This window comes from Rhinopithecus roxellana, chromosome 5 (assembly GCF_007565055.1).
Source record: "Rhinopithecus roxellana isolate Shanxi Qingling chromosome 5, ASM756505v1, whole genome shotgun sequence".
Classification (NCBI taxonomy): domain Eukaryota; kingdom Metazoa; phylum Chordata; class Mammalia; order Primates; family Cercopithecidae; genus Rhinopithecus; species Rhinopithecus roxellana.
Window position 1 is genome coordinate 117,646,280 of NC_044553.1, and position 22,831 is coordinate 117,669,110.

The following is a 22,831-nucleotide window of genomic DNA, read 5'->3' on the forward strand; positions in this document are numbered from 1 at the left end:
ATAACTTAAATATACAGTAAAGTAGGTAGAGTAACATAACCAGTATCCATATACCCAATAGTAAGAATTTTAAAATATGAATGTTGCGTTATATTTTCTTCAGGTATTTTTAATGAAAACAATTGAGATATCTTATACCTCTCTTTCTCATCCCAGAGGCAATCTCTCTACTGAAATTTGTTTTCATTATTATTGCCCTTCCTACAAATACCTTTATCCTTTCCCATAATCCACACAGATTATTGTTTTACATGTTTTGTAAATGTGCATAAATGACATGTCCTCGGTATCATATTCAGATTTCCTCTTGGGTCAGTATTTTTGTGAAATTCATACATATTCAGGCTTAGAGATCAATTTCATGTACTATCATTTACTGTTAAATCCAGCATCTGCATATACCACCCTTGATTTAGCCATTTTCCATCTGATGAAAATTGTTTCCAATTGTCACTACTGAAAACACCACAACAATGGAAATCCTTATACACATTCAACTGTGTATACGATCAAGAAATTCTATTCAGTATGATTCTAGGAGTAAAAAGTTGGGGTCCTAGGATATGTGTATCTTCGTCTTCACATGTATTAATGAGTTGCTTCTAAAAGTGTCTATAACAAATATCCTCGCCCCTCTAGAGTGTATGTGGCAGATCCTATTATCCCACATCCTCACCAACATTTGGTGTTAGTGGATGTTACATTCAATAGAAACAAACTCTGGTTGATTCAAGGAGAGGAAAAAAATATGTAAAGGACTTTGGAAGATTTACAGAACCATTCACCAGGGGGACTGAGGCACTAGATTCTGCGCTATACAGCCAGGTAAAACATGCAAAATCCAGTCCAGTGAAGACACCAATACTAGGCTGCCATCAACTCCAAGCACAACCCACTGCAGCTATATCACCGACACTCTCAACAGTGTGTGTCCTGTTCGTGACCTTGCCTTGGGTCCAGCATCATCATTACCCCTTAGAAGAGTTATTCACAGTCAGCAGCCTCTGACTGGTGCAGTCCAAGTCATGTGCCCATGCCCTAGCTTCAAGAGAAGCTGGAATCACTGCATCTGGCATTTCAGCTTCTTAGAAGGAGGCCAGTTTTACCTCCAAGTGAGGGAATTCCCCAGTCATAAGCAGTGGGTTTAGATGCTACATGGACAAGTTTGACAAATTTCCACCACAATGACACTCTGATAAGCATGAAAAAAAAATATGCTGCTCTTGGTTTAGTTTGCATTTTCTTATTATTATGGAGGTTAAACATCTTTTTACAAACTTTTATTGACCATTTGGGTTTCCTCTTCTAGATATCATTTCCCATATATTTTGTCCGTAATTTTTACTTAGTGGTTTGCTATTTCATATTGATTTGTAGTTATTTGTATATTCTGGGTAATTATCTTTTGTCAGTTATATAGGTAGCAATTACATTCTTTTGTTGTGTGGCTTGTATTCTTACTCTATTTTATAGCATCTTCTGTTGTGCAGAAGATCTGAATTTTAATATTGCTGAATTTATCAGTTCATGCCTTTAGATTTGCACTTTTTGGTCCTGCTCAATAAGTTGTTTCATACATCAAAATCTGGACAGTATTCTCCTATATTGTCTCTAAAAATTGTATAAAAATTTTGATTTTTAAATTTAGGTCTTTAATTTATCTGGAATTTATTTGTGCAGATGGGATAAGATGGGGATTTAAATTTATACATATAAATTTTTCCCCACATACAGCCAATTTCTTTTCCCCTAATGACTTGGAAAACCTCAGTTAACACTGTGCTACTAAATTTCTTTTTGTCAGCTTGTAAAGCCTCTATTGTAGAGCTATGCTACTAAATATGATAGGTAGCCATGAGTCACATGTGGCTATTTAATCTTAAATTAATTAATATTAAATAATATCAAAAATGTTATGCTTTAGTCACACAAGCCACATTTCAAGTTCTTAGTAGCCCTATGTGGGCAGTGGTTTCCATACTAGATATCTTTACATATAAGATTGAGAATTTTTGTCATTGCAAAAAAGTTCTACTCAATAATTCTATAGTATTGACCACTTTGTTCAACTCTGGTCTTATTATAAACTTAAAAATATTGCCATAGCTTTGTAAGTATTGATACTAGATAGGGAAGATCCTTTTTACAAATCCCTCTTCCTTATTAGACTTCAAAATTGGCTTAGTTCCCCTTAAACATATATAATTCAAAATGAATTTTACAATCAATTTGTAATGTTCTGTGAAAAGTACTATATAAATGTTTTAAATAATTTTATTAAATTTATAGATTGTGATCTGATGAAGTCACATATTTATGATATTATGCCTTTCCATTCATGACCATGGTATATTTCTGGGTTTACTCAAGCTTTTATGCCCTTTTAATAAAATTTTATAATTTTCTCCATATTTTTCTCTGCATATATTTTATGATGTTTACTACTTGTTATCTTACAGTTCTTCCGGTTTTTGTGAATTTATTTTTTAAATAAAATACATTATTTAATTGGTGTAGAATTCTTTATTGTTTGATCTTACATCCACTTTTATGCCTACTCTAATTTTTCAGTAGATTCTCATATTTTCATACAATCATTTGAGATATCTGTAAATAATAAAATTTTTCTTTCTTTCTAACCCTTATATCTAATTTCTTTATTTTGTCTTTGAGCATTGGCTATGCCCTTCAGTATGTATTGAATAGTAATAATAAGGAAAGAACACCCTGGAATTTATCTCTGAGTTTAATGGGTTCACTTCTAAGTACCATTAGTGAATATATTTTAGACAGACACTCCCTATCATGTTAAAGAAGATTCCTTTCTTCCTTAGTTTGCTATGATATATTTTAGTCATCAATAGATTTTCAAATTTCTTAAAAACTCTATTTCAGCATCCCTTGAGACAATTGTGTGATATTTCAAATTCAAATCTGTAATATGGTTAATTAGATTATTAGTTTTATTGCTAAGCCAACTTTGGACTCTTAGGAAAAACCTGATTTTTATTTCATATTTTATATTTTCAAATTTATTTGTGACTATCTTTAAGACTTTTGCATCTGGGTTCTTGAATGAGATTGGATAATAACTTTCTTATACTATCGCTGCCAGATTTTTGCTCTCTAAAAATTTTAAAAATTATTTGGGAGCTTTCCTCCTTTTTTTCACCCAAAGACATTTGGATGATATGAGAATTGTCTCTTCCTTGATAATCTTTGATGATTATTGTTCAGGTCAGATTTTCTTTTGTCCTCTAGAGAGTACATTTTGAAAACTCAAATCAAATTTTCAAAGATGAGGTAGTTTGTCCAAAAGTTTGTAGGACAAGGAGACACAGTCTGTATTATCTATGTCTAAACAGACACAGATGGAAACACTAGAAAGAGGGAACTAAGTAAAGGAGCAAGGTCAGAGTAGAATTTGGGAACCAAACCCACTAGTCAAGAGATTGGCCTTTGCAGAGAGGGTGTCTCTCTGGGCAAAGAGAAGGACATCAGCTGACCCAGCCCTCAGCTGGGTAGGTCAGGTCTTCTTTGGAGTATGGGAAAGAGAATAGGGAATGATCAGAGAAAGAAGGATCTAGGATTTGCAGATATATAAAGGGTTTAAAGTAAATTCTAGCAAGAAAAAGCAGCAAGGCCCAATTTAGGTCAAACAGTCACACCTATGAAAGTTCCGAATAGCTCTCTCCTAGATATGGAAGGATTCTGTGATTTCAGAACTAAATGACAGAAGTTTTGAAAAATGTGTTAAAGGGCAAATATTTGAAACTTCCAAATTCCCGTAGCCTTATGTGTAAAAAGTAGAAACTACTGTGATATATCAGCTTGATGTAGGGCCAAATAAGATATAGCCTCTCAAGAGAGACAGAAATGAGTGCAAACCTCAACTTTGTCACTTCCTAACTGGGCAACCTTGGGCTAATCAATTAACCTCTTTGGATCTTAGTTTCTTCATAAACGAAGTTTGGGAACCACTTTTTCAGGCTGTAGGGTCAACTAAATGATTGAACATATGCAAGGTATTTAGCTGTTGTCAGGTACAAGGTAAGCACTGAATAAATGGCACTGATTATTATTATAAGTCAGGGTTTAAGCCACCTGTATTTTCCCTCTGAGTCCTATTTTATATATGAAGCAGGTGTCTGATAAGGCTCAAGAGGAACAGTGAGTAATATAATGTTTTTGTAGTTTTGCCCATTGAGTAAAACTTGGAAAGCTTCATTTCCCCAGGAGACTCACAGGAGCCTGCTGGATCTTGCCAATGGTTGAAAGGCTGTCACAAGAAGGAAGGAGAACATTGATTCTCAGTGGCTGGAATGGATGGGTAACAGCTTCAGGGAAGCAGATAGAGCTCCACACATCCTTCTGCTATGTGGGCCAGTTTCCTGGACTCCCATGCCTGCTTTTGCATTGTCCCCAGGGGCTTTCATTCTTGTCTTTCTTCTCCAGGGTCACAGTGTACTCTTTTGGAGCTTCTCAGTCTGACCTTGGGGCTGGCCACAAAATGGGACAAGGTAGCTTCAGTTTTCTACTTCTTGACTTTTCTTAAAGACATGGCCATGAATCCTTTCCTTTTTAAGAGTTCTATGAATAATTTCAGAAATTTACAGGGGAAGAAAATAAGTTCCTGAGATCGTATAAGTTTGGTAGAGATCTAGCCCTTTATCTGTTAAGTCCTGACTTTCTATGAAAGATGGTAACAAGTGGCTCTGCTGGCTTCCTATTCACTACTTTTATTCCTGAGAATGGATTTTATGAGATCATCTGCTTCTTCCTCCATGAAAAGCCATCTTCCTAGATAGTAAGCTTTAAAAGGCCATCAGGGAAGAGCAATGTATGTCCTCTTGTGTTTAGGTGGATAATTTGCCTTGCTGAGCACTCCAAGCTGAATCACCACTTCTCTCTGACCCTGTGAACTTTTTGAGCATTTTCTCAGACCTCCCTGGCATGTTAAAGAGTCCTCCTTGCCAGTTCTCTTGAGAAATTAAGAAGCAATGAGCCATCCATATGGAGTTACACTGAAATTTTTTTCAGGGTTGAAATAAAGGGAATTCAAATGAAGAAAGACTGTTGACTGCTCATGTTCCTAAGCCATAGGACTCTATCCCAGCCCTCTAGCCAACAGGGTGTAGAGGAGCTAGAGAAAGTCTCCCCTGAAAACACATAGCAGCCATCCAGTTTCACCAAGGGCCCTGCACAGACATATCGTCAAATGATTAAACATTGCTTTTCTGCATAACATTTTACTCTTGACAGGAAAGTGTTGGGGTCTCCAGTGCTAAAGTCCCAGCTCCTAGGCTTTGTCACCATGGATCTGACTGCTTTGGTGGGAATGTGGGCTCTCACCAAACTGCTTTCTCAGAAAAGCGTATGCATCTCAAAGGATAGTTTGAGTTGCCCTCGAGCTTAGAATGTCTTCTTGGTTTTAAACTAAACTTGTTTTGGATCTTCAATCTCAATTCCTCACTGTCTAGGAATACTGTTTTCTAGATTCTTTGGGTCTGACCTCAAAAGGTCAGGAATGCCTGCCTTTTGACGTATTCACTTGGACAACTCCCTCAAGGGGACAGGGACTGAGGCAAATCTAGTCTTTCTTATAGAAGAGAAATATATCTACGTTACTTCTGGTGGAAACACCAGCCTTGCTCCCTTCAGGGTTACTTTTGAAAGAGGTATAAATCACCCAGATCTATAGAAAATATCTATAGTTCTGAAAATCCCCAGCTGGTCCTGTATTTTAACTACTAAAATCAATCTCAATTGTCCCTTGGGAGATGTAGCTTCTCGACTAATGGGCAATGAATGAAGCAGTCCTTGCATATGGTGTCTGGTAAATGTATCTAGAAAGATATGCCCCCCCATTTGAAAAACACCCATCCACAATGAAGTGAGAAATAAAAATAAAGGGCATCTTATAAAATTATTAGCTTGTCATTTAAGTCAACAGTGGTGATGCCATGATAGAAACCAGCAGTTGTGCCACATTGTTTTATCACTCTAATTACATCAAGAACACAGTAACTGTCTGGTAGAGATAAGATTAAGGGAAGCAGAGCCCTTATGAAATTTCCAATAGACAGCACCTGGATTTATGGACTGGTTTTGTGTTCGGACATTAAGTTCAATTACTTTTATTTAGCTCTGAAGAGTTCTGTCGCCAGAGAAATATCAGCTGGTTGATCCTTCATCACCCAGCTCAGCACCCACCCTCTCATCAGGCTGGCGCTCATCTGCCCAGACAAGGCAGAGTCTCCCACTGGGGAACAGAGACTGTTTGTTTTCCTTTCCTCTGCCTCCTCCTCCTTCCTGGAGTCTGAGCAGAAGAGTCGCAGCCCTTCTTGCTGACTGAGAGGCTCAGGATCAAAGGATAATGAAATCATGAATGTCAGTGATAAAAGGGCTCTTTGAGATCATCTAATCTGGACTTTTCACTCTATACTGGTGGAAACTAAGGTTCATAGGTGATTGCCCAAATCCCACAGCTGGAACTGCAACCAGAACTTAGGTTTCTAGGCTCCTGAGGAAATACTAAATTCACTTTTGCCTCTCACACCAAACCTCTGCCCTTGCTTGGCTTACCCCTGGTGTGGGTTCAGCCACCCCTGCCCCAGAATCTGTGTCTGCCTTTAAAAGCTGATAACAACAGGTGTAAAGGGAAGTATAGGTCTTGTACTTCCATTCTCTGCTTCCTTTACCTCCTCCAGGTGGTTTTCTCAATTCCTCTCTTCTCTTTTTACTTCCTCTGAGATGAAAGGAAGGATGGCAAATTTTGGCTGCTGTGGCTCCTTCCTATCTCCCTCCCTTTCTTCCTTTATTCTGAAGTTGGAGAGACCAAAAATAATTTGATAACAGCCCAGGTAGCCCAACGCAGATCTTCTCCAACCAGATTACACAACTGAATCTCCTTGACAACTTTTAAAATCACAGATTCTTGGGTCCTTCCTGGGCCTACTAATAAGAAATCACTGGTAATTAATGTATACATAGTTTGTTTCCTACGGGCCTTTTGTGTGGCCAGTCCAGTACCAATGAATCAATCACAGTTTGGAAGACTGGAGTGTGTAAAATAGAAGTTGGCAATAAAAAAATCCCAGCTGCAGCTATGTACTTCATTGTGGCCATGAACAAGTTACTTAACCTTCCTAAGACTTGGTTACTCTATGGGAAAAATGGGCTTTTGGGAAGGATAAATCACAATATGTATATGTAGTTGTGTACACATAATTGTTACATAATATGTATACAATAGACTAAACTGTACCATACCCACACATAACAATACATGGTCAACAAATGGCAGCTGTTTGTATCCAGGACACTCTAGGTCTTCCGGTTGGGACCTAGAACCGATGGCTGAGGGACCCATGGCTGAGTCCCTCCCAGGATGTCTAATTCTTGTCCTCTTTGTGTGGCCCCTGGGTAATGAGGGACCATCTTCCTGTGTCTGTTGCCAGTGAAAATCATAAATCAAGAAGATAACGGTGTTTCTGACCTTGAAAACAGATCTTTGTGACTTGCCTGTGAGGTATGTACAATTTCTTGTTCTAGTCTGTAAGCACATGAGCTAATATATACAAACAAGGCCCTGGACATTGTGGCTGGATTCTACCCTGACCCGGCCCTGGACTAGGGTACCCCCAAAAGGGGTTTTGTTCATTTGGAAAGCCAGGCAAATAGAAAAGGGAACTAAAAGAAAGAAAAATCCTTAGTTCCACAGGAGCCTCTATGACCTCTCAGTGATTTAGATCTTCTGCTTTCTCTTTCCGCTCCCTACCAGCCATTCAATGTGTAATATATAAAAGGGGGCTCTATTGTTTATGATTCATTCCTTCTTAACTCATTGCAATTTGCCTCTGCATGCATTAAGGTCACCAATGACCTTTTAGTCACAAATTCAATAGCTTTACTATGATTTCATGGATATAAATTTGTTTCCCAAGAGATAGCACATTTTTCCCTAAATTAATTTAACAAACACTTATATAGGGCTTACAATGTGTCAGGCAATGTTCTGAGTATTTTTCAAATATTAATTTATTTGTTTTGTACCACAACCCTACGAGATAGTCTCTTTTTATGGAGGACACCGAAGTGCAGAGAGATTAGGTAACTTGCCCAAGGTTATATAGCTAGTAAAGTGGCAGAGCTGGAATTTAATCTGATGTTAAATGGTGTCATACTGACTCTCAGAGCAAAGCCAACTCTGAACCCACACTTGACAAGGCTTGGGAGACTAGCCAGCTAACTATTAAGTTGTGGAACTTTTTCTTCCTGAGCTCAGGTATCTCTAAGAAGTGAGAAAGAAACCCAATTCTTGGTCCATGGTGGTCACTGCCATTATATTTGCTTCCTCTGCTGCACAATGCCATTGTCAACACTACTCCTCCCCCATATATGAGGATGTCAGTCAGTCCTATTTGGAGCAGGCTTCAAAGGTGACCTCCACAACTGTCTTCTCTACTGACCACAAAGGAATCCCTCTGCAGGATTCAAGTCTACAGCATGTGGTGTAGAGTCTGCACAAGCATCTCAGAAGCATACCCCATCTCTAGTGCTGTAGATTAGTGGGGATTGGGCAACTGCCACTCACAGAATCTCCTCTTCCTCTGTGCCTTCAACTATAAGGAATCAAAGTCTCCCAAGTAAGCCGGGCTGGTGGCACATGCCTGTAATCCCAACACTTTAGGAGGCCGAGGCGGGTGGATTGCTTGAGGTCAGGAGTTTGGGACCAGACTGGCCAACATGACAAAACTCTGTCTCTACTAAAAATACAAAAATTAGTCAGGTGTGGTGGCACACGCCTGTAATCCCAGCTACTTGGGAAGCTGAGGCAGGGGAATCACTTGGAACCGGGACGCAGAGGTTGCAGTGAACCCAGATTGCACCACTGTACTCCAGCCTGGGCGAGAGAGAGAGACTTGTCTCAAAACAAAATCAAAAACAAAAACAGAAACAAACAAACAAAAAAAATAAAGTAGAGTGTTCAACTCATCCCAGTTTACCCAGTGCTTTCCTGGCTGTAATCCTGAAAGTACTGCATTTTAGGAACCCCCTCAGTTCTGGGGAAACTGGGACAAGCATTAATTAAAAATGCAAATTCAGAACTCTACTCCAGACCTCCTAAATATGAATTCTGGTAATTATTTTGTAGTGGACTGTTTTTTAGGGGTTTAGCCTGACATATCTGGATTCTAATTCAAACTACCAGTGACCATCTGTATGACTTGGAGCCTATTAATCTCTTTAAGCTTTAGTCTCCTATCTGATAGATAATAAAATGTCATAGTATTGTCATGAGGAATAATATTATCACACGGATAAAGAGCTTACACATAGTACTTGGAAAATTATAGAGAATCAATAAATATTACTCACATATGCATATAACCCATAGACACATTTTTCCTTCATTTGAGGTAGTATCAAGTTTCCATATAGTTAGGTACTAAATGAGATTTAAACACTCTGGGATCATCAAGCCCCAGGTGGTCTCCACAGATCTTTCTGAAACACCTCGCCGAAAAGCAATTTGTTAGAATAGCAAGCTATGTGCATTTTTTGTTGGCTTTTCTCAGTATCTGTCCTATAGTGCCATGCAGTCTTCAAAGACAAAAATCTAAGTAGAATTGAAACTCCTGGTCAACAGGAATCACCAAAGAGAAAAAATCTGTACTTAAAATACTAAACAATTGTAGACATAGAGAATGAGAGTACTCAGCTATTAGTATGTCAGTTCTGTCATCAAAATAATTTTTAAAAGAACAAGTTAAACACAGAATAGTCTAAGAGATCAGTCAATGAGTGAGAAAGAAATAATGGAAAGAAGAAAGAGGAGGATGAATAGTAGGATGAGGAGGATTCAGATGAGAATCAGAAAACATTATCCTGGGTAAAGGCTTCCTCACTGAGGTAGTAAGAATGATATCTGTAATTAACACCAGAGCTACATTTGTGTTGTTTTGTTTTGAAACAGGGTCTAGCTCTGTTGCCCAGGCTGGAGTGCAGTGATGTGATCATAGCTCACTGAAGGCTTGAACTTCCAGGCTGAAGTGATCCTCCTGTCTTGCTATGTTTCCCAGGTTGGTCTCAAATTCCTGGTCTCAAGTGATCCTCCCTCCTCAGCCTCCCAAAGCACTGGGATTACCAACGTGAGTCACTGAGCCAGACCCAGAGATACATTTTAAGTATATCTATACATTGCACATGATTTCCTGTCCCTATTTCTTGTATATAACTATAACTGTTAATTGTTATTATATTTTTCTGATTCGTACCATAGCATAGAGATTTTCTCACTTGATCTTCATGTTGTTATAAAAGCCATAGTTAAAATAATTGCTTTCTTAAAAATCACATTATGCATGTTTCTATTTATTCACTCTTCTCACACTGTTATTTATATGCAGAGCTATGACCAACTTGGGAGAATCCTCAAAGGCAAGGTTTTATTCATTTTTATGCTTCCTGAGCTCAGCACAGGCTTTGGCACGTAGTAGGTACTTAATATTGCTATTGTATTCGATTTACTTGAGTTGAAAACGATGTCTGAACATTCTTTTCTAGTACCCAGAGTGGAAAGATGGGTGTGGTGGGGAGGTGGTGATCTCGTTTGCAATGGAGGATCTGAACAGTCATCCCTTTCAGAAGATGCCAAAAAGACAAAAGAAAGATCGGCAACGTTGACTAAAGGTAAATGTAAGTCCTCTGTGCAATTCTAACTGTGTGATTCAGGCATTCTCAGAACGTACACCCTCACACTGAAAAAAACAAATTAGATGACCTTTAGTAAATGTGAGTTTCTAGTGTGCAGCCTTTCCGTTGGTTAATTTCTTGAAAACAGCATCTTCATCCATTATTTTAAAAGTCACAGAACTGAAATTCCCATGAATCTCAGAGCAAGTGTGTGACTCTTACTAGTTTTGCAACTCTAGGCAAGTTTAGTGGTGTTTCTGAGCCTGAATTTCCTCATCTCCCCAAGAGGGATTATACTCATACCTACTCACGGGATTATTGTGAAAATCAGGCAATATCAAGAATGTGAAGATTTTAGCAAATAGCCTGGCCCACAGTGAGTATTCAAACAATTGAAGAAGAAGGAGGAGAAGGCTAGAGGGGGGAGGAGAAGGAGAAACTAGTGTCTAGAAAGATTAAATGAGGCAGTTATATCACCCTGCTTGGATGTGGCACATAGTAGGTCCTCAATAAATGTTAGTTTCCTTGCACACCCTGTGGGTGTTCAGTGAAGTATTGTTGAATTGCTGAATAGTGATCCCTCAATCAATCAACAGCTGAATTAATGAATATTTGACTTGGAATTAAGCAGTTCTGTTTTAGACAGTTTTCTGAGTAAGCAAGTTCTTTGGTGATTTTTTGACCTTACTATGTGAAACCTCCTCCAGACTGAAGGGTTCCAATGTTCTCTCTTCAAACTTCCCTGAAAGTTTTTCTATGTGACACTTTGGGTCATAAATTTAATAAGTGATGCTGATATCTTACATTGCCAGGTGATTAGAAGATTCTCTGAATAGACAGTACCAGTCTCTTTTCAGTGTTGCAGAGTGGGGCAAATATTCAGGAGCAGGGCCAGGCACTTGATGATGCTCCAGGTGAGCCAAAGCTGAAAGGAATGGGCAATCCTGAGGCTGGATATAATCCATGCGAGTGATGCTCAGAAGGCAAGCTTGGAGATGGAGGTGGCCACATTCTGCCCATATGCAGCCTAAAAAGGAAGGTCCTTGCTGAATCCCCGCCCACCTTCCTTCTTCCCTGTATTCAGTGAATATTTATTCCCGATATGCATGGCCCTCAGGACACAGTAGTGATAAGACATAGCTCCTGTCCTCATGCAGACCTCTAGTCTAACTGTGCCTGCATCCTCAAGCTAAATGTATCTGCCACTCACTCTAACCCCAGCTCTGAGCAGATATTGTTCAGCTCACCTTCATGTCTTTAAAAAAGATCTTTATATTTTGAAATAATTTTAGATTGACAGAAGCACTACAAAAACACTCCAAATAATTGATGTATACTCTTCACTCAAATTCCCCCAATTTTATTTTTTTTAATTTTTTTTAAATTTTATTTATTTATTTATTTATTTTTTGAGACGGAGTCTCGCTCTGTCGCCCAGGCTGGAGTGCAGTGGCCGGATCTCAGCTCACCGCAAGCTCCGCCTCCTGGGTTTACGCCATTCTCCTGCCTCAGCCTCCCGAGTAGCTGGGACTACAGGCGCCCGCCACCTCGCCCTGCTAGTGTTTTTTTTTTGTATTTTTTAGTAGAGACGGGGTTTCACCATGTTAGCCAGAATGGTCTCGATCTCCTGACCTCGTGATCCGCCCGTCTCGGCCTCCCAAAGTGCTGGGATTACAGGCTTGAGCCACCGCGCCCAGCCAAATTCCCCCAATTTTAAAATTTTACTACCTTGGCTTTATCATCTACATACAATATATTCTAAAGTCTTTGGGAGTAATTTGCAGACATGAGGCCCCTTTACGTCTAAGTACTTCTATAGGCATTTTATCAATGAAAGGCATTCTCTTATATACATAGTACCATTCTCGAAACCAGCAAACTAATGTTAATGGAGTATTATCTAATTTACAGACCGTAGTCAAATTTAGTCAATTATCCTGCTAGGGTCTTTTGTAGCAAAAGAAAAAAAAATGGATCCAGAATCCAAACTAGGGACCCATATTGCTTTTATTTGTTACGTCTTTTTAGTCTTCTTTAACCTGAAAGAGCTCCTCCATCTTTCTTTGTCTTTCATGACCTTCATATCTTTAAGAGCTCAGGCCAGTTGTTTGGTAGATAATTCAGGGTTATCTAATGTTTCTTTATGATTTGGTTCAAGTTGTGCATTTTTGGTGAAGTAGCACAGAAATGATGCTGTGTTCTCAGGACATCGTATCAGGAGGCATGGAGTAGACTATCGTCCCAGGACTATGATGTTAACTTTGGTCACTTGGCTGAGGTGGTATTTCTTAGCTTTCTCTACTACAAAGGTACTATTTTTCTTCTTGTAATTTTTAAATGCTTGGTAAAGAGGTACTCTGAGACTATGTAGACATTCTATTTCTCATCAAAATTTCACTAATTAAATTTAGCATCCATGGATGAGTCTTGCCTGAAAAATTTATTACTCTAGGTGGTTGCCAAATGGTAATTTTCTAATTTCATCATTCTCTATTTATTACCTGGAATTCTACTGTAAGAAAAGAGCTTTCTGTTCTCCATTATTTAGGTATACAGCAGGTCCTCAAATACCGTAGTTTTGTTCAACATTGCTTTATTGTAACATTGATGAGAAAAAAATGATCGCTTCCCAGTGGGGCCACTGTGTGTGAGGAGTTTGCATTTTCTCCCCACGTCTGCATGGGTTTTCTCTGGGTACTCTGGTTTCCTCCCACATCCTGAAGATGTGCACATGAAGTTAGTTGGCATGTCTACATCATCCCAGTCTGAGAGAGTCTGGGTGTGGGTGTGAGTGTACTCTATGATGAGCCAGGATGCCACCCCTTCACAGGGACCTCAAGATTCCCGCCTTGCACTCTGAGCTGCTGGGATAGGCTCTGGTCATCCACAACCCTGAACTGGAATAATTAGGTAGATAATTATCTTACTTATTTTTTATTAGTCTTTCTTAAATGCATGTATGTCTCACATTTACTTCCGTGTTTAACATTAGATGTGTTTGGGGTCTTTATTTAGAAGTATGACAATGTTTCTGTGACTCGAAACACGCCATAGAAAATTAACTCTTGTGTATATCAATTAGCCTATGGTAAAATTGGTTTCATTACATGTCATTTTATCTAAGGTCACAATATCCAAGAATCTGTTGACAATGTTAAATGAGGGCTTAACATCTGTATGTGGATGTGCCTAACATAATATATAAATATACTGATACACATAAAAACATGCACATGCACACATACACACACACACATCAGCACAAATCACCAAAAACACAGTGATTAAAATGACACAAATGGATTATCTTAAAGTTCTAGAAGTCAAAAGTACAAAGTGGGTCTTATTGGGCTAAACTCAAGGCATCAGCAGGCCTGCATGCCTTCTGCAGGCTCTAGGGAGAAGCCATTTCTTGCCTTTTTCAGCTCCCAGAGGCTGTCTACATTCCCTGGCTCGTGGCTCCCTTCCAGAAGTCACATCTCTCCAACCTTTGTCTTCATCATCTCATCTCCTTCTCTGACTTGCCTCCCTCCCTCTTTCACTTGTAAGGAGTCTTGTGATTATGTGTTCCTGCCTGGATAATCCAGAAAAATCTCTTACTCAAAATCCTTAAATTGATCGTGTTCGCAAAGTCCCTTTTACCATGTAACATACTAAGGTTAACATATTCACAGGTTCCAGGGATTAGGACACGGACAATTTGGGGGACCTTTATTCTGTCTACTACAATCAGTATGGATTCACGAAGTCTTATTTTATTTGATGAGTTCCAATCGGCGGCATTATTTATTTTGCCTCTCAATTTGTCCGAGATGTGGTCAGTGGCAACTCTAATTTTGCTCCCTGCACCTTTGTTCTTTTGACCTTCCCCATCATTTTGAGCACTTCCATGCTTTTTGGCACAAGATGTTCTAGATTCCACTTGTACCTTCCCTGCCCAATCCTGGAATGAGCCATTTCCTGAGAAGCTCTGCTTTCTTTTGTTGAAGAATAATATTTAGATGCAAAGACCTAGACATTTGGTAAGTTCATTGCTACAGGGGACTCTCATTGGACAAGGCTAGGAAATGTGTGTGTATATGTGCGTGTTTTGTGAATATATGTGTATACATACACACGTGCATATGTACATGTAGATGTAAATATCCATATATATAAACACACACACTTATACCCCCTCTGCTTATCTGTATGTCTGTGTGTAGTTTGCATTTTCTCCCCTCATCTGTATGGGTTTTCTCTAGGTACTCCAGTTTCCTCCCACATCCTGAAGATGTACACATGAAGTTAGTTGGTGTGTCTATATCATCTACTTATTTCTAAGTATGTCTCTGTATATAAAAAGTTATGCGTTTATGCTGATACTGCCAATTCCACAGGATTTATTCTAGCCTTCTCTATTTCCATATTTGTAATTCCCTTCTCTGACATTGAGAACTCTAGCTCTCATTATCCATAATATATTTTGCATGTTTGTTCAACCTTAAAAATATTTACAGTAGTTTTTGCAATTGCTAACCCATACTCCTATGTAAACAGATCTATTAAACTAGTTATGTATTTGTTTATGGTTCTTTTTGTCATTAGCTGGAAAGTACACAGTAAAAATATGGAATTCAAAGTTTCCTTGGGTTAATTCTCCATCTCTGCCTTCAGTGCCTTTGGGTCTCCATGATCCTTTGATCTTGTTTTCCACAACAAGAATGACCATTTCACTTCGCCAAGCAAATGTTGATCAAAAACTGCAAATCAATTGGAAAGCCTTCCTGTTGGAGTCTGCCTGTGTGATAGCTTCCTTACAGCCATTTTTATTTTATCTTAAATCGTTTTCTTTTCTCTGGGTCCCTTCAATCAAAATAAATGGCACATAAGGGTATGAAGGTGACCTCTCACCATTCTAATCTTCCATGGATCCTTCCAGATAAAGCATGTAAAGCTTTGTAGAATCAATGAAAACAACCCCCTGGTTAGAGAAAATGGCAAAGACCATTAAAAGGATGAGCAAAAAGAAGCTGAAGTCATGCAATCATGTCCTTTGCAATTCTATCATTTTTGGTTCTCCCAATCGCAGTAATATTTTATTTACGTATCTATAACGTCTAGGATTTCTGCTTGATCTTCGCAGTATCCATTGAGCATAAGGAGGTGGATATTACTTTTCCCATCTTATCAAAGAGAAAATTGAGGTTCAGGTAGATTAAATAACTGACTGGAGCACCCTGCTTACTCCGTGATCAGGACCAGAACAGAAACCTCCTGTGGAGAAATTTGTTTTTAATTTAAAAAGCTCTATTACAAAAGCACATTTCTTGCTATAACAAACTAAATAATTCATAGGTGCATAAATAAAAGTTAATAGTCTTTCCCCCCTCTCCCCACATGTCGCCAATGTTCACCATGTAGGGTGAGTCCTTCTACATTTTTAGCTTTCAAGAAATGTGTGAAGTCTTGAGACCCTCACAAACTCCAAGATTCCAAGAGTATCTGGTCCCTGTGAGATGAGGGAACTGAAGCAAAAGATGCAATTCACAATGCCAATCTAATGCTCTGATGCACTGACTGTCTTCAGACCTGCTAGGGATGGATGCTCAAATTATAATTGTTGAAGAGAGAGGAGGTTCTACTCCCTGGAGTCCCCATGGTCCTTGGGGACCATGATGGTTAACTTTATGTGTCAACTAGAGTGGGCTATGGGGGTACCTCAATTAAACAATGTGTATGGGTGTATATGTGGGTGAGGTTATTTTTAGCATTTAAATTGGTGGGCTTCCCTCCCCAATGGGGTGGGCATCATCCAATCTGTTAAGGGCATGAATACAACAAAAGGTAGAGGTGGAGGAAGAAGGAATTGGCCTCTTTTCCTGCCCCACTGCTTGAGCTTGGACATTCTATCTCATCTTCTTTGAATCTTGGGCTGGAACTTACATGATCAGCTCCTCTGGTTTTCAGACCTTTGGACTCATACTGAATTATGCCACCAGGTTTCTTGGGTCTCCAGGTCATGTCATGGGATTTCTCAGCTTCTGTAATCATGTGCTTGCTCGCTCTCTCTCTCTCTCTCTCTCTCTCTCTCTCTCCCCCTGTCTTCCTCTGGATAATACTGACTAGCATGGAAACATACAAATGGCTTCTCAGTTACTTCTGAGTTTCATTTTTACTGTCTCTAAAATGGGAATCATGACCCAGTTGCACTCTAAATTTTTGTTAGCTAGATAAACCCATGATAAATAACCCACTTGCTATGTCCTTCCCAGAAAATTTTACATTCTTAATATATTCCCATACAGGGGAGGCCATGATTTGTTAGCAGTGTGCAAGAAGACGTGAAAGGCTTTCTCTTCCTCTTGGGGAGTATTCACTTTATTTGGGGAGCTGAACAGCATTGCCAACAACCTCTGACTCTCAACTCACCATCCTTCCCTAGGAATCCTCATCTTGTTTTCTATCTGCGCCTTCTTTAGCAGCCAGGACTCTCTTGGAGGGCTAGTGATATCCAGTTCTAGCCCTGGGTAATTCTGCTGGACTATTCTGTCTCCAGGGAAGGTCCAGGCTCTTTCAACCTCTTTCAGGTTCCCATATTTAAAAGAAGCATGAATCAAGCACCATAGCTGCAGAAACTGATGTCCGTAATTCAATGTAGGGAATGATGAACTGTCCAGGGACTTTTCTTCAGAAATTCACACAAAGCCTAGCAGTGGATATCAAATTCCTGCCCTCAACTCCCTTCAGTGGGGGTTTCCCAAGAATCAAGGAATTCATAGATTTGGGTTCTAGCCATCTCTGGCATGATTCCTTGGACAATTTGCTTCAGTCTCTGAGTCTCATTATACCCTTTCATGACAGGGATTGTTTTGACTGGATGAGATTTTCCTCTCTTCCAGTACACACATGCTAGACTTTGAGACTCAGCCACTATTCAGATTTCACACAGCCTTTTCTTTCCCCACATGCCTTGATGAGAACTCAGGTCTTGAGCTCAGCCCCCAAGCTCTTACTCGTTAATAGTAGGGGTTCTCTTTGCTAAGGGCCAGCCAGACCCTGGACCACTTTTCTTTGCTCATAAGAGGTCAGGCAATCTATTTCCTCCTCTAAGTAGAATGGGGCTAGGGTCACAAACCCAGTGTTGTAGTAGAGCCTGGTGAATAAGTTCCCATTACCTGTGGAGGCATTAGAATTTACAAGAAAAATCCAGCACAGATTTTTCAGCCAGCCTACCTACCTCCCAGAAGGCTCATAGGTTCTAAAATTAATCACATCCTTTTATTTTTCCCCTATTCCTATTCCGATTTTACATTGTTACTCACCCCAGCAAGATGGTCAAAGGTTTAGTTCAGCAGTTTCCAACCTGGGGTCTCCAGATCTGTGGGGAATCCATGAAGGGAATCGTGGAAGTCTTTGAGCTATTTTCAATATTTCCAAAAGCCTGGCAGAAATTGTATATTATTCTAGATAAGGCTGCATAGGCTAACTAAAATGTCAAGTTGCTTAACTTTCTGGCCAAATCCTATCCGTTCATTGTGTAGCTTTAGTTATTAGGCGTTGATCTAAAATTGGAACTGGATGACATGTGTGTCTTTGATGAATAAGAAGGGAGAAACACTATTAGTTATACATGCAGGTGGCTCATTAGACAAAATATTTTAAGGTATGGGGTCTATGTGAAAAAAATAATAAAAGGGGCCCTTGATAGTAAAGAAATTAGAATCCCAGCCTAGCTGCCCACAGGCTTAACCCACAAATTGTCTTCACATTACCATTTCAGTCTTGCTTAGGGAGAGGCTTGAATAAAGTTGTCAACAGCAATGATTCCTTTTCCTTGGCATATATGGATCTGCTGTGGAGGAAAGCCAGGTATCTGTCTAGACAAACATTTTCCAAATTGAGAAACCTTTAAAGAAATTCTAAGGGAGTTGTGGAAATAAGAGCTACGGCAGGGAGAAATGATGGGTTCCTAAAATTTGCGGGTGTGCCAGGGCTGGTATGTGTGTTTTGGGGTACATATGAGTGAGTGTGTGTGTGTGTGTGTGTGCTGGCAGCAGATAGGTTGGAAAGAATCTAGATGTATGTTTGTATGATTGATGATGGGTGTAGAGTGGAAGTGAGTGACAATTTGTGTGGGTGAGTCTATGGTTGTGTGTGGATGGTGGCTGGTAGAAAAAAACGTGTCTATGAAATTATATGCAGTGTGTGTGTGTGTGTGTGTGTGTGTGTGTGTGTTCATGGGTGAGGAGCTGGATATGGATGGGTGGGGAGGCGAGCAGTCAGGGCTATGTGCACACTTGTGTGTGGATATGCCACGAGTGAAGTAGAGCCCTGGAGTCTCCTGATATAAACATTTAAGAAAATCTCTCCCTTAAGCATCTGCAGAGTGCAAATACAATAGACAGAGTTTATGATTTCATAGATTCTAAATAAATGGAGGGTTAAATCAAGTTCACCTGAAACAAAACAAAAAAGTGGCTGGTGAGACAGAATCCGGCAGAGGGCTGCTGATTATATCTTCCCGACCCATCCACAAAGATTGGCTGCTTTCTCTCCCCAGCTCTTCGGCCCTGTCTGTTAGGGAGCAAGAAAACCTCGGTGGGGATTGTTGGGAAGAAGAAATGAATTCCGTCCTGACCAGACAGACAAGGGGTCTGGGGATCCTTTCTATGGATATGAGAGGGTAAAACAGTCAAGAGATAGCGGGTTTCCCTCTCAGCAGCCTCTGGGGAGTTCAATTGTGAGGTTCCCAGCTGGCTGGAATCTTGAGAGCTTGTGGTTCTGGAGAGTATGATAGGAGGAAGGGGAATAATACTGTGAACTCTGTTTTATGATGGAAGTCTAAATCACCCCTGGCTGCTTTTATCACAGAGGCCAAGATCTGCTGTTTGCCCTCAGTCATCCCTACCTGCCTTATCCAGACTTCAGCAGAGTCTCTCAAGAACATGGGTCTCCTGGTTCCAAAGCTGTGGCTTCACAACAGAGCTCCCATTCTCAGCACAGGAAGGTTTTCCGTTGGTGGTTGTTTTGCTCTTCTTTTCGCCTGTTAGATCCATTCCACAACATACAGGAAATTTCTTTTGCTGGTGTCCCTACATCCAATCAGTAATTTCTCAGTGCATATTTATAGGCCTCACAATGCCTGGGCTGAAGCCAGAATGTCCAAAGCCAGCCAGTATGTGAGGAATAGGGGCTTTGGTGTGCAACCGTTGCATCTTGGATGAGTCCGACAGGCCAGGCTCAGGTCCCTGGAGACTTGGGTGCCCCATACATCTCTCTTCCCTCTTTATCTCCATCTGAAGGTAGGCTGCCCACTTCAGGCCTTGTTCTCTGTAATCAAATGCACTTTCAGAAGCCCAGATCTGATCATCTTACTCTGGCTCAAAATTTTTTCTCTGCAACAAAAACCCTAAAATCCTTTACTTGATATCTCAAGTCTTGATTGGGCCTTTAAAATGATATTCTGTTGCTGCCATCATCATTGCTGTTGTTTTGTTTTTGTTTTTTAAATTTTTTTGTTTCCTTAGGTTATTGGGGAACAGGTGGTGTTTGATTACATAAGTTCTTTGGTGGTGATTTGTGAGATTTCGGTGCACCTATCACCCGAACAGTATACACTGCACCTTATTTGTAGTCTTTTATCCCTTACTCCTTTCCCACCCTTTCCCCCTGAGTCCCCAAAGTCCATTGTGTCATTCTTATGCCTTTGCATCCTCATAGCTTAGCTCTCACATATCAATGAGAACATACGATGTTTGGTTTTCCATTCCTGAATTACTTCACTTAGAATGGTAGTCTCCAATCTCACCCAGGTTGCTTCGAATGCCATTAATTCATTCATTTTTTATGGCTTAGTAGTATTCCATCATATATATGTATGCGTATATATGTGTGTGTGTGTGTGTGTGTGTGTGTGTGTGTGTGTGTGTGTGTGTGTATGCCACAGTTTCTCTGTCCACTCGTTTATTGATGGGCATTTGGGTTGGTTCCACGTTTTTGCAATTGCAAATTTTGCTGCTATAAACATGTGTGTGCAAGTATCTTTTCCATATAATGACTTCTTTTTTTTCTGGGTAGATACCCAGTAGTGGGATTGCTGGATTAAAAAGTAGTTCTACTTTTAGTTCTTTAAGGAATCTGCACACTGTTTTCCATAGTGGTTGTACTAATTTACATTCCCACTAGCAAAGAAGAAGTATTCCCTGATCACCACATTCACACCAGCATCTACTGTTTTTTTATTTTTTGATTGTGGCCATTCTTGTAGGAGTAAGGTGGTTTTGATTTGCATTTACCTGAACGTAAGTGATGTTGAGTATTTTTTAAATATATTCATTGACCTTTTGTATATCTTCTTTTGAGAATTGTCTATCCATGTCCTTGGCTCACTTTTTGATGGAACTGTTTTTTTTTTCTTGTTGATTTGTTTGAGTTCATTGTAGATTCTGGGTATTAGTCCTTTGTCAGATTCATATATTGTGAAGACTTTTTTTCCACTTTATGGGTTGTCTATTTACTCTACTGTTCCTTTTTTCATGCAAAAGCTCTTTAGTTTAATTAAGTCCCAGAAATGAATCTTTGTTTTTATTGCATTTGCATTTGGGTTCTTGGTCATGAAATCCTTGCCTAAGCCAATGTCTGGAAGGGGTTTTCCAATATTATCTTCTAGAATTTTTAGAGTTTCAGGTCTTAGATTTAAGTCCTTAATCCATTTTGAGTTGATTTTTGTATAAGGTGAGAGATAAGGATCCAGTTTCATTCTCCTACCTGTGACTAGTTAATTATCCCAGCACCATTTGTTGAAAAGGGTGCCCTTTCCCCACTTTATGTTTTTGTTTGCTCTGTTGAAGATCAGTTGGCTCTAAGTATTTGGGTTTATTTCTGGGTTCTCTATTCCATTCCATTGGTCTATGTGTCTATTTTTTATACCAGAGCCATGCTGTTTTGATGACTATGGACTTAGAGTATAGTTTGAAATCAGGTAATGTGATGCCTCCAGATTTGTTCTTTTTGCTTAGTCTTGCTTTGGCTATGCAGTCTCCTTTTGGTTCCATATGAATTTGAGAATTTTTTTTCTAATTCTGTGAAGAATGATTGTGATATTTTGATGGGAATTGCATTGAATTTGTAGATTGCTCTTGACAGTACAGTCATTTTCACAATATTGATTCTATCCATCCATGAGGATGGGATGTGTTTCAATTTGTGTCATCTATGATTTCTTTTAGCAGTGTTTTGTAGTTTTCCTTGTAGAAGGCTTTTACATCCTTGGTTAAGTATATTCCTAAGTATTTTATTTATTTTTGCAGCAATTTTAAGAGGAGTTGAGTTCTTGATTGGATTCTCAACTTGGTCACTGTTGGTGTATAGAAGATCATTATTAACTACGTTTTTAACATTTACATTCCCACCAGCAGAGTAGAAGTGTTCCCTGATCACCACATCCACACCAATATCTACTGATTTTTATTTTTTAACTACATTTACAGCCTCTCCTTTTGCACTGTTCAAACAAGTTTTCCCTAAGGCTGTCGAATACAGGCTAAGGAAAGAGAAAAGAGAAAATTACACAGTAGAGGGAAGAACCTGTCCACCTACATTTCCTTCTAATATTTTCAAAACTGTGTGGTTAAATTTTTAATCAATCTGAAATTTACCTTTATGAAGGATTTTTGTTTCAACATGGATAGCCAAATCTCTCTACCATATTACAGCATTCATCCTTTTCCCATTGAAAAATCTAAATCTATAATTTTAAAAAATCCATGTGGTCTTTTACAGGAATTACTATTTTATTCTTCTGATATATTTATCTGTTCAAGTGGTCAACAAATTACAATCCACTGGTCAAGTTTGGCCCACCATCCATTTTTTGTGCAGCCCATGAGCTAAGAATGATTTTATATTTTTTAATTGTTTAAAGAAATCAAAAGAAGAATATTTCCTGAAACATAAAAATATATGAAATCAAAATTTCAATGTACATAAATAAAGTTTTACTGGAACATAGAACCTTCATTTGTTACATATTGTGTTTGGCAGTATTTACACAGCTGAGCTTAGCAGTTGTAACAGAAACCATGTGACCCACTAAGTTGAAAATATTTACTCTCCTTACAGAAAAAATTTGCTCATCCCTGATTTATTCTAA